Source organism: Rissa tridactyla, chromosome 1 (assembly GCF_028500815.1).
Source record: "Rissa tridactyla isolate bRisTri1 chromosome 1, bRisTri1.patW.cur.20221130, whole genome shotgun sequence".
Classification (NCBI taxonomy): domain Eukaryota; kingdom Metazoa; phylum Chordata; class Aves; order Charadriiformes; family Laridae; genus Rissa; species Rissa tridactyla.
The window spans coordinates 130593595-130605811 of record NC_071466.1 but is presented as its reverse complement, the minus strand read 5'-3'; positions in this window follow the sequence as shown (position 1 = coordinate 130605811).

Genomic DNA, 12217 nt, shown 5'->3' with positions numbered 1-12217 from the left:
AGAGCAAGGTCAAAGACTGTTTCACTCGGTGCCTGTACGAGGTGCAAGGAAATAAAAATGCCTCAAGAAATAGCTGTAGTTCTTACACTGGCTGGCTCTGATGTGCTTGATAGGTTTGGTAGCTTTAGGGGAGGAGAAAGGAAAAGAGGAGCATAGCCAACTCCCTTGGAGGAGACCAGCCCATGGCTGGAAATGAAAACAAGAAGGACTGCTGGAGAGCTAGAGCTAACCCCGGCTGTGCCAAGCAACACAGTGCATCCCCTCCAAAAGTGTGGCTACGGTGGGGCGAATAGTGTCCTGAAAATGTATGAAGAGCTAGGAATCCACAGCACCACAAGAAAGGGAGTTGGGACCTGCAGAGAGAGGCGTGTGGGTCAAGGATGACTACACACAGACCCGCGGGCCCTAGGCAAGCCATGCAAGCCACAAAAACACCAACATGGCTGGATATAGCTGATATCTGATGGTGTGATATGATAATGCTTGAGACTGGCTCCAGTTCAGTGTGTCTGTGGTAGAGCAACCTGCACAGAAGAGATTCGGGCTAGTGGCTAACAATACCTATCATTACCAATATAATCAAGGAACGGACAAAATGGAAAATAATCATGCTTATTTTGAAAAAGACCCAAAGGAGGGCCTAAACTGGCTCAGAAACTTTCCATGGAGCGCATCTCCTGGATACCCTGCTATCACAGTTTCAAGAACACTTCTACTGGAAAGTACTGTGGAGAACAAGTTATGTGTGAGTATAGTGTCACGTGTATAAATATAGACAGAGATGACAGAGATATATGTATGTCTGGGCGTACACCTGTATGTTTGTATATGTCTGGATATACACACACTCACAGGCAACGTACGTATAGTATACTTATTAGATATGTTATGTGATGTATATATTATATATGTTACAACAGAGCACTTAATGAAGAGTGCGTTTCTGCCTGCTGACATCACCTTCAACAGAAACCTGAAGAGGAAGACCCTGCTGTCCAAAACATGGGGGATATGAAGCAGTACAAAGAGATAAGGAAACAATAAACACCCCCTGGGATCCCAGATTAGGAAGCAGGAAAGTGCTACAGCTGAAAGAGATCCCTGAGCCCTGCAGGGGCTATGAAATACCCATCTGAGGAAAATATCTGCTCCTGGTGGCAATTGTTAATGTCCTGGAGGAACCCTGCAAGACTGAACACTGGCAGTGGGTGCTGCAGCGTCTCTCAGGAACTGCTCTCCAGGCAGGTTGTTCTGGCTGTTTATAGCGATGCCCTACACTAACAAACTCTGCTGTTGCTCTCCCACTTTGATCTGAAAAGAAGATGTGGGACTGGGCATGGGACCTGACAGATATAGCCCTGACAGTCCAGGCAGGCTGCAGTGCAAGTTGTGCTGCGCAGAAAAAGGCAGATCTGCAGATTTCTGCAAAGAGCCTGAGACCCCAAGCAACCCCAGGATAACTGATAGCCCAAGAGTGCTCAGTACCCCGTGGTGGGTAGCCCACTGCCCTCCTCTGCCCAGCCCCTGCTCCTTCCTTCCCCGAGGGCAGAGCAGCCCAGGGTAGGTTGAAGGTGGAGCTGCCTGGCCAAAATTAACATGCTCCTTGTTGCCTAATATGTGAGGACCCATTCCAGGGAGTCCCAAGAAAGCCTCAACCTGTCACACACAGGAGTGGAGGGCAGAGCAGCACCTTGCTTGCGTTAAACGTACCATCATGTGTTACCCTAGGCAAGGGTGTGCTTTTGTCACCATGATCACTGGGGTGTGATCGCTTACGGGAAAGCTTTCTTATCCCAGAGAACAGAATCTAAAGGGAAACAATTGGATTGCATCCCTGGCTCCAGCACACATAACTGAGCTCCCCAAATATTGCTTTAACAGAGAGTTGGACACAGAGCAGAACAAGGAGGGAGTCTCTCTTGCACGGCACGGTGACACCAAGCCCAGTTTCATGTAGTTCAGTGAAAAGGAAGAACAGCACCAAAAGCATCCTTGAAATTTGGCCAAAATCCGCTCAGGAGGGAGCTTCAGGTGCCACTTCGGCTGGGAGGTCAGGCCAGTGTGTGCAAGGTCAGATTCCTGTCAGAGGCGGCTCCGTTGGCTGCAAGGTGGTCCCTACATTAAATCTGAAATGGTGGGGGGCACCTGATGCACCTCCACCTTGGCCAGCACCATCAAGACTGCAGATGCAGAGTCCCTCTAGAGCTAGGAGCACCCTCAAGCACGGGGATGGCTTTCCTCAGCAGGGAGGGTGGACGGGGGCATCCCTGGAGATTTGGGGGGTCTGGAGCGAGGCACAGCATTTCCCTGCTGCCATGACAATGCCTGATGGCAGCCCCCTGCTCTGGCGGTGCCCTCCTGCCCCAGCTTCAAGGCTGCGTGCCAGACGCACTGGCCCTGCAATTTAAAGTTGGCTTGACCAGCAGGGAACAATCAAAGAGTGTGTCCAGTCTTAAAGAAAAGCAGGAGTGAGTCTGGGTTGTTTGTGGAAGAGGAGGTCAGACTGGACCAGGAGGGTGGAGGAAGGATCTGGTCTGAGGTTCCTCATATTCGTGCAACTCATGCTGGGTCAGAGCCATAAATGTCCAGGGCAGGAAAGAGGTTACGTGAAGAAGGGTGGAAAAGGTAAAGCCACAAATACCCCTGTATGAAGGCCAGGATGGAAACATTCTGCTTAGCTGCTTAGGACAGAGGTTTATGATTTTTTTCCTATGCAGTTCAGTGGTGTTATCCACTGTAAAAAATCATTGGCCGTGAAGATATCTGATAAGAACTGAGCTGGCATCAGTTGGGAGAACAAAATGTCAAGAATGCATCAGGCTGCACCCCCAACTTTTACCAGCAGGCAGCACATTGGGCTGGGAACGTGTTGCTAGCCCTTATCTCTAATTGTCCTCCTGCCTAGCTTCTTTACTGCCTCCCAATGAGTGCAAATATGATGTTTTGAGAGTTGATCTTCTCCTAAGAACTCCTTCTCCTCCTACATCTCACCCTGCGTCCTGTGTTCCCCAATGCATAGCCTTGGCTGGTGGTGGGAAGTTTAAGGAGCTGGCAATGATGTGAGTACAGAGGAGTACCTATAATTTGGCTAGCTCTGCACTCCTAGGCCAAGGGTGACATAGTTTTCCCCATAGCGCAGCAAAAAGTAGCCATTTATAGCAAAATCTGTTGGCTCCCAATTGCTTTACAGCGAAGGAAAGCAAAAATCCCCTCGCTCACTTTTTTGGCAAGAAAGGGCATAGGAACAGTGGGGTGCTGAACAGTCTCAACCTACACCACAGCTCTCCAGGGTGCACCAGAGATGTCCCACCAGTTGTCAGGAACAGACACAAGGAAGAGGAACAGCTTCAAGGGGATCCAGAGGGCCGAGGTGGGGCATGCCGTGCACTTGCTTATGCAGCTGCTGAGGGGCTCAAGGGCTTTTCTTCTCCTGCCAGTGCCACATCCCCTTCCATCAACACTACTCCTCTGACCACAGCCTCCCAGGAGTGTGTGATTCCTGCCTCACCTCTAAAGGACTGGAGAGTTGTGTCCCCACAGTACTCGGTGAGTGCGGAAACTCATCCCACCAACATGTGAAGAGCTGTTTGTCTAACAATAACACAACACAAGGCGTCTGAGGACACTTTTGTCCCTCAGCAAGGTGGGGCAAGCTTTGTTAGGGTTGAATCACAGATGTTAGCTGGAAATTCAGAGGGGGACTGACCTCCCTTTTCCTGCTTGAGGCTTGGTAGAGTGAAGCTGTGAAACACAAGGCTTTTCTGTACCCCTTCCTTCCCCCTAGCTTGCCTCTAGCAAGGTTCCTTTCTCAAACCTTGCTTGGGAGGCTTTGCTTGTGAGAACATCCCTTGTGAGAACATCATATGGCCCCACAAGACACATCCTATGCTGCTCCCCTGTGCTGTTGGCAGTTCAGTTAATTTCCATGAACCCTCCAGCAAAAAACCTGCCTTTCCCAGTGCTTCTGAGGAGAGGGTGCAAGCCCTGTCCCTGGGGGTTGCTGCACCCTTCCCAGGCTGGAGGGTATCCGGAACCATCTCTCTGCTCTCCTTTAGGGCACGGCCGGGATGCTGAGCTGCGGTGGGGGAGGGTGAGCTTCCACTGATACCCTGGGAGCAATAGCATTGCTGTGCTCTCCCTGGATGCCAGGACAAGCCTATTCAAGCCTGAAAGGTGGTCAGGCAGAAGAGTATTTATGTAGCTGTATTTCTACAGCTGTAGCTGTAAGACATCTGTGGTCATGTATTCAAACAACTAGGTCTTGCCTGAGTGTTCAGGTATTAATATTCCACTGATGTGTGTGAAGACAGGGTAATCCTTAAGGATAATTAAGGATCCGATCTAGTTAAAGATGTCCTTGCTTACTGCAGGGGGGTTGGACTAGATGACCTTTAAAGGTCCCTTCCAACCCAACACATTCTGTGATTCTATGATAACACGGACAGAAAAGTCCTCTTATAGCATGGTTGTTACATACCACATGTGTGTGTTCTGGGAAGGTGGGTTCCTGTGTGTTGGCTGAGGATCCAGCCACCATGTGAGCGGAGAGCTTCATGCGAGGGACTAACTCGAGGATGAGGCACAGAGAGGAGGAAGAGATGCTTAGCACTTCTTCCAAATTTGGTAGTAATTTGGGGATTTTGCGCAACTTCATTGATAAAATGGAACCAGCTATGTCATAAAGGCATGAAAGGGGGACTTTGCTGACACCAGTGCAACTTCCTTGATGCCAGTAATGACACATGAGGGTTTAAAGATGTCGATGAGTTCAGACAGCTGGTTAAAAAAAACACACTGAAATCCAGAACGAAAAAGAGGAAGGCCCAGAAAAACTGTAGCTATCTGGCTGCTTCCAGAGGAGGTGGTGAAGATCCTGCCTTCACTGCTCTGTCTGTGACCAAAATAGATCTTCCCCAGCAGATCCTGAGGGTGCTCATGCCAGTATTAAGTTTTCTTTCCTATCATACCTTCATCTTTCAGGGTGATCACACTGTTTCCACCAGCTTGTGCTGGATGCCAGCAGTGCAGCTGAGCTGTTCCTGACCCCTGGTCTGCAGTAATGAGAAGACTTTGCTCGAAGCCTGCAAGCCGTACCTGTTGCTTTGGGAGCAACATTCAATTCAGCCAAGACGGTCATTTTTTCACTGAGGAGGAGAAAGAAGGTCACTCAAAAATATTCTTTTCTCCAAGGAAAATCTCTCTTCATTTCTATTTGAATCTCTCTGGGGACGAATTGCTTCCTAAAAAAACTGGGAGAGCAGACAAATAAGAGCGTGTGGGCAAGCACGTGTGAGAAAGAGGAGGCTGTCGCACTGATTTGCTTTTGGAAAGTATTTTTAAAAGGGAAAAAAAACCAACCAGAAAAAGGAACAGGAAAAAAGTGCCCGGATGGTTAGCTGTAGTCACAGTTGAAAACAACAGGGGAAAATGGCCTAACCAGGGAAAAGAAAACCCAACTGCCTGCTAAGCCTCTTCCACCTCTCCTTTGCCCATGGGCCCAGTTTAGGGCACTGGGACAGCAGCGAGCTGCGGGGAGACTCTTCCCAGCCATTTCAGGTCATAGCTTGACAACGCGGTAAACCTGACTGTAGGGCTCCTGACATCAGATCAAACACACCCCAGCCATGCCATACGTGGGTCAGATGAGTATAAACTTGTTGGTTCAAAACATTTTGCGAATTTTTTGAGACAGTAATTCTTGTGCAGCCAGGCTTCATGCCTGTGCTGCTCTGTTGGTTTTTTTTCTGGATCATATCTGCTGCCCGTCCTTCTGCACGTGGGATGAAGCCATCACGAGCACCATAGGATTGCTCTGGCTCTTTTGATAGAAACCCAGCCCTGTTGCGCTGCCTCGGCCAGATCAGATTTATAGGGATGGGTAATTGCAGGTGGGCATGAGTTGGATGTAAACGATCAGATCCTCACCATCTAATATATATCACCAAATATATGCGTGGATAGACAGGTAGGTGTTGTGCAAATGAAGGGTTTCAGAAGGGTATTTGAAAGCCAGGTTCACCAAGTGGTACCACAGCTTAGTTGGGTTAGTTTGTCTGGGCGAGGGCCCACAACCAGAAGCTCCTTTGGCCAGCGCTGTTGCTGAGAAACTGTGTGGAGCTGTGTCCTCCGTAACAGCGCTTCTTGGCCATCTCCCCATCAGGCCCAGATCTGTTTAGCTGTGAAACCTGAGAGTAGTATCCTATGTCCAGCAGGTATGGAGACCAAGGTAAATAACCCTCAATAGAAACCACACTTATTAGGGAGAGAATGCGTGTTAGATTTCATAATTCACCTTGGGATTCATTCACCAGAGGCTGCTGAGCCCGTTAGTGCCGATGTTTATTTTTAACCCTGATTCCCGTCAGCTGTGGGTCCCAGTTCATGCACATGACACGCTGTCAAGAATCCTTTTTTTTTTTTTTTCCTTTAACATTTAAAAAACTGCTGTGATTTTTTTCTGCCAGCTGTTCAACCTCCTCTCCGCAACAGTACTGGGAGGAGCTGCCTGTGGAGAGTTTTCCCATTCCTCACGGCTGACTGTTTTCAAACCAGCCCTCACTTTCTGGCTTGTTTCTGCACATCGGGAATCCAGTTTGGCGAGCGCACTGGGCATGGGGGGGTGCTGACTGGGCAAGCCTCTGCGGGGGTGACACTAACTTTCCCAGGCATGGTGACCAGAGTCTCGTGCTCCTTAGGAAGTACAGCTTTTTTCCAGCTATAGTAGGAAAGTTCCGGTGGCATTTCACTGGAGAATTTTTTCGGTATCTCCTTCCCGATCAGATCTCCCCTCTGGGCTGTTTGAACTGGCTGTTTGCCTGACAGCAGCACAAGCCTCCCAGAGGCAGAGGGAATTTTTTGTGTACCATGCAGGAAATTTGGGGCCTTTTAAAGTGAAAGGAAGCACAGAAATGCAAGATCCCATTGCTGTTGTTACCAGAGCTGGGCAAACTGGCCCTATTTGCTTTCCAGCCTTCTGAAGAGTCAGAGGGCTCAAAGGTTCACGCAAGTGAAGATGTTACCGTGTTTGGGAAGCCAGATGAAAGAAGCAGGGAGACAGATGATGTCATGGGAGGAAAAATGAGTGTGATGAGAGGGATCTTATGAGGAACGATTGAAGGAGCTGGGACTGTTTAGTTTGAGGAAGAGGAGGCTGAGGGGAGACCTCATCACTCTCTACAACTACTTGAAAGGACATTTTAAAGAGGTTGGTGCTGGTCTCTTCTCACAGGTAATTAGCGAAAGAACAAGAGGCTTCAAGCTGCAGCAGGGTAGGTTTAGACTGGACATTAGGAACAAATTCTTCACAGAAAGAGTGGTCAGACACTGGAATGGGCTGCCCAGGGAGGTGGTGGAGTCACCATCCCTGAATGTGTTTAAGAGTTGTTTAGATGTGGTGTTAGGGGATATGGTGTAAGGGAGAACTTTGTAGAGTGGAGTTGATGGTTGGACTTGGTGCTCCCAACAGGCCTTTCCAACCTAAATGATTCTATGATTCTATGATTTCGATTCCTCCATATGGGAAGTAAAACTTTCCATAGGTACAGACCCTTCACCATACCTTTCATCAGCAAAGCCCAGGGGTCCAGAGGTTCTTGGGGTGGCACATGGAGTAAGGGGGAGAGAGGGAGGAGGGCTGCAGAGGGAGGAGAGGAGAGGAGCGGAGAGGAGCGGAGAGGAGAGGGACAATAATATCTGAAGCAAGTGCAGGTAAGGTCTGGGAAAGCTTGCAGCAGGGAGCTATAGGAAAGTGCAGAAAGGGCCCCAGGTATCAGTTCTGTTTGGGAGCTGACGGCGGGAGCATGAAGCTGCGAGCAGGAGCTATGGGAGGTCCCTGGGAGGTGTGTTCAAAGCCAGGCTCCTGGGGAGCCTATCCAAAATGCTTTCCTGAGTATGTTTGTTTATACATTTCCACCTAATTGGGGTTAATCTGCTTCATGTTTTGGTTAATCGGCTTGTTCAGAGGCCTAATAGGTTGGAGGGGGGTGTTTTGCCCTCCTCCTGTTTTCAGCCCATGGAGTCAGGGGAGAGCGGCTGCTGTGGAGGGGCTCAGAGCTGCCTGCTGTCAGGTCTGGCGGAAAAGTGCTTTATCCCTTGAGGAACGGTGCTGGGTAGCAGGTCCCTGGGAGGGACTGGTGCCTTTCTTCTCCCTAATTAATGGGTCTCATGAAAACGAAGGATTACTGGGGGAAAAAAAAACCACCTCGGCAAGAGCCTGGCACTAAGCGAGGCAACTGCTCTGTAGGGGTCCACGGAGGCTCCCAAATCCTGGTGGGTACCATCCACAGCTGGCCCCATGCCCTGCCCTCACCCTTCTGCCTCAGGGTCCCACCTCGAGCAAAGGAGGTGAGTGGATCAGGCACATGCCTCTGCTGGCCCTCTGTCCCCTGTGACCTTTGTCTTCTGGGAGCCCCTCTGTGCCTGTCTGCTGGGGAGGGGGATGAGTCACGGGCATCTCATGCAAAGTCTTCTGTGTCGCTTTAGGTTAAAGGAAATGCTGTTGTCACCAGAAGCACATCCCACCCTCTGAAGGTGGAAAAAGAGTCAGGAGGATGAGCTCAGCAGTGTAGCAAGAGCCCATTGCACTAAGGGGAAGCTGCTGTAAATGCTGTCCCTCCTGCCAGACCCACGCCTAAAGTGCTGCTACGTGTGAGGTACCCATGGGACATGCCAACGGTGGCTGTTCCACCACTTTGGACCTCCTGAGCTCAAGGCTCAAGGCTTGTCAAACAGATATTTGCCTTAATGCCTTTGTGCTTGCAGGTTGAGGATGGGTCTGACGCCTTCAGCATGCCACATGACGTGGTTTCCAAACTGGTTCCTAAAAAAACCTTTGTTCCCCTAGAGAACCACTGCAACACCCAGCCTGCAAGTCTCTCAAAGGAGACAACACGTAGAGGGTCTCAGAAAGCTCTCGGTTGCTGGGTGGGTAAAAAAAGGGAGCCCAGAGCCTTATTCAGAACTTGTAAGTTGCACAAAACGGGGGAGAACAAAACCCGGTCTGCCTTCTGGGCCGCTTGCACGTGCTCTCCCCAGCACGGTGACAAAACCACAGGCAAAACAATGCCGGCGGTGTGAGGATGCCTGGCTGACTGGCGACAGACACTCAAGGTCCGGTGCTGTTTAATCACGGCAGACGCAACCTTACAGTTACTCAAATCCATCCTTGCGCTAGCTCGCCCCCGGCCGTCCCACAGCCCCCCAGCTCAGCCCTGCCTCCCCTCCCTGCCGGGGGCTGCAGTGGGACCCAGCAGGGACCCTCCATGGGTTTCCCAACCTGCCCGTGTGTCAGTGGGGATGGTGGGGCTCTGCATGCTCTTGCAAAAAGGGCTGCCCCCGAAGCCTAACTCGTCCGGGCTGGGGAAGGAGCCGCTTGCTGAAGCCAAGGTCAGGGGAGCGGAGCTGCTCCAGCTTCCCCCCCGCCCCGTTCTCTTTGTGCAAGGCGCCTGCTGCTCGTGCTTGGCTTGCCAAGCCCCGCAGGGCAGCAATTAAACCTCCATGTCTGGCACCGGTGTAGCAAATTCAGGTGGTTTCCAGTTAGGCTTTTTCACCTCCCTTCTGCTGGCGCAGGCGGAGCGTGCCACTGCCGCAGATATGGCCAGCCCCGTGGCCAGCCCCGTGCCGTGGGGCAGCCAAGCTGGCTTCCCAAAAAAAGCAGGAGGGCTGCGAGGCCTGAGCCGGGCTTTGCAGGCGATGCCTCAGCCTGTGGGCATGGCGGGGGGGGGGGGCCACACGCAGTCGATTTGTCAGGGGCACACGGGAGGGTGGTGACCAGGCAATGCCATCGCCGCTGAAGACACCCGGAGGCAGGTGCTGAGCCCCCTCTGTCACAGGCCACTGAGTCAAAGTCCCGCCTTGCCACCCGCCCACCTCTGCGTGGGGTGACTGAGTGCAGTGGAAATACCCTCCAGCAGGGCGGCCGTGTGGCATGTTGTCCTCTGGTGCTCCAAGTCCAGCAGCAGGGGTGGAGACGGAGAGCGGCTTGGTTCAACCATGACCATGGGCCAAGCGGTGGGGATGGTGTAGCCACAGCACCGTGCCGCCACCCCTGCAAGCATAAAGGGCCAAAGGACCCTGCACACCTTTGCTGATGGGCTGCTCTTGCTCTCCACATCGGGATTTCAAGCCAAATGCAAGCACAATGCCCAGGTGTTCTCCAGGCTGTGCCCAGTACCTTGTGGCACAGCTGGGGCTCATCACCTTCATGATCATAAGTCGAGCTGATGGTCCATGCCTGCTGCTCTGGCTGGGACTGGCTCTGGGCCAGACTTATCCCTCTGAGGCAAGGTTGCAGTGAGGTGGGGATCGGTCTCTTTTCCCAAGTAACAGGCGATAGGACAAGAGGAAATGGCCTCAAGTTGCACCAGAGGAGGTTTAGACTGGTTATTGGGAAAAACTCCTTCACCAAAAGGGTTGTCAAGCATTGGAACAGGCTGCCCAGGGAAGCGGTAGAGTCACCATCCCTGGAGGTGTTTAAAAGACCTGTAGACGTAGTGCTGAGGGACATGGTTTAGTAGTAACTTGGCAGTGCTAGGTTAATGGTTGGACTTGATGACCTTTTCCAACCATAACGATTCAATGACCCATCCACAGTAGCCTCAACATCAGTTGAGCTATGCAGCTCATCAGTTGAGCTACGCAGTCCCATGTAGTTGATGCTAACTCTATAAACACGAGTGGAACAGAGCAAATACGGTTACAGGGGCAATCTCAGCGCTGGGAAAACTGCTGAAATGAACTTAAGCTGAAATAGTCATTTCACTTCTGCACCATGACGGGAAGGAAGAGCTTTGCCTGGCCTTGTTCACACAGTTTCATGACCTTCCATGACCAGCTCTCCAAAGTGGTATGTGGGTCACTCATTATAAAATCCTGTAACTGTTTTAGGCCAAACCTTATACTCCGTGTTCAGTGAACTTTAATAATTTTAGTCTCTAATTACTACATATTGCTTAGCTTGTAAATATTGACAAACATCTAGGGCCAACATAAAACATCTTCTGCCGCCTTCTCTATTACCCCTTGGTTACCTGCTCCCTTCCCCAAGCATCAGAGCCCCGTTTGCCTCAGTCCCAGCTCCCTCAGTCCCGCCCTTATCCAGGCAACCACGTTAAAGAGTCTCAGTGAGGTGAAGCTTTCCTTTAACGTTAGCCTATGCTTGCTCTGGGCTTGGCTTCAGAACAGTTTTCTCTTGGGAGATGGCAACTAGACTGGTGAGTGACCACACAAAATGCAAGAGACGCTCCTGAACTGGTGCGAGATGTTACTCCAGGGCAGCAAGTGTAGCCGAGATGCGCTCCTGCAGGACGTGGCTGCAAAGGAACCTCACCTTCACTACAGCACAAGGACAGCCTAGCAAGGAACCATGCGAGCTTGCAGGGCACAGGTTCAGCTCCGGCACAGGTGCTCAAAGGTGTGGGACCCCCATCCTCCCTGCGAATACTCAGATCTCCATTCAACAAGGCCATCACCAACCCGACCACATTTTAACAGTGGCTGCATTTTGAGAAGGAAGCTGGACCTTTAGGGGTCCCTCCTCACCTCCATCTTTTATTCTAGTGAGAGGCTAAGGCTATTTAAAGGTGAAATGCCAGGGGGAAGAACAAGTGTTTTTGGTTTTTTTGTGTGCCTGCATCAGACAAGCAACACTGATTTTACAATGCCATTCTAAGGAAGTTCCAGGCACTAATCAAAAAGTTCAAGCAAGTGTCATGCCTGGGTGGAACAAGTGTGATTTCTGCATCACTGCTCCATCATCATCAGATCCAGTAAAAACCATCCCACCTTCTTCCTTCCTCCCTTAGTGCAACTACTCATCTTCCCTTCACAGCTGGGATCACCTCAAGCCCACTTGCATCAACTCAGCTGTTAGCATGGGCAGACTCCAACAACTGGAAGACGTAATTATTATTTTTTTAATGATGTCCAGCTGGGGGTTCAACATTAGAGCATCCAAGACATTTTAAAGCAGTTGCCACACTCAGTCTCCCCTTTTTTCCCTCCCTAGCGCTCCCTTTGCTGTTTATGTTGTTCAGTAGATGAGAGAAGTGACATGCCTTTAAAATAAAAAGGAACAAGGAAGGAGAGATGACAACATGTAGTTTTAACTTTCCATGCTGTGTTTTAGAGGGATCCTTTGCAGAGGTAGACATGTCTAAGAGGGGCACAGACCAGCAGTTCAGGAATAGGACCAAGGGCTTGAAGCATCTCCAGGTAGCTT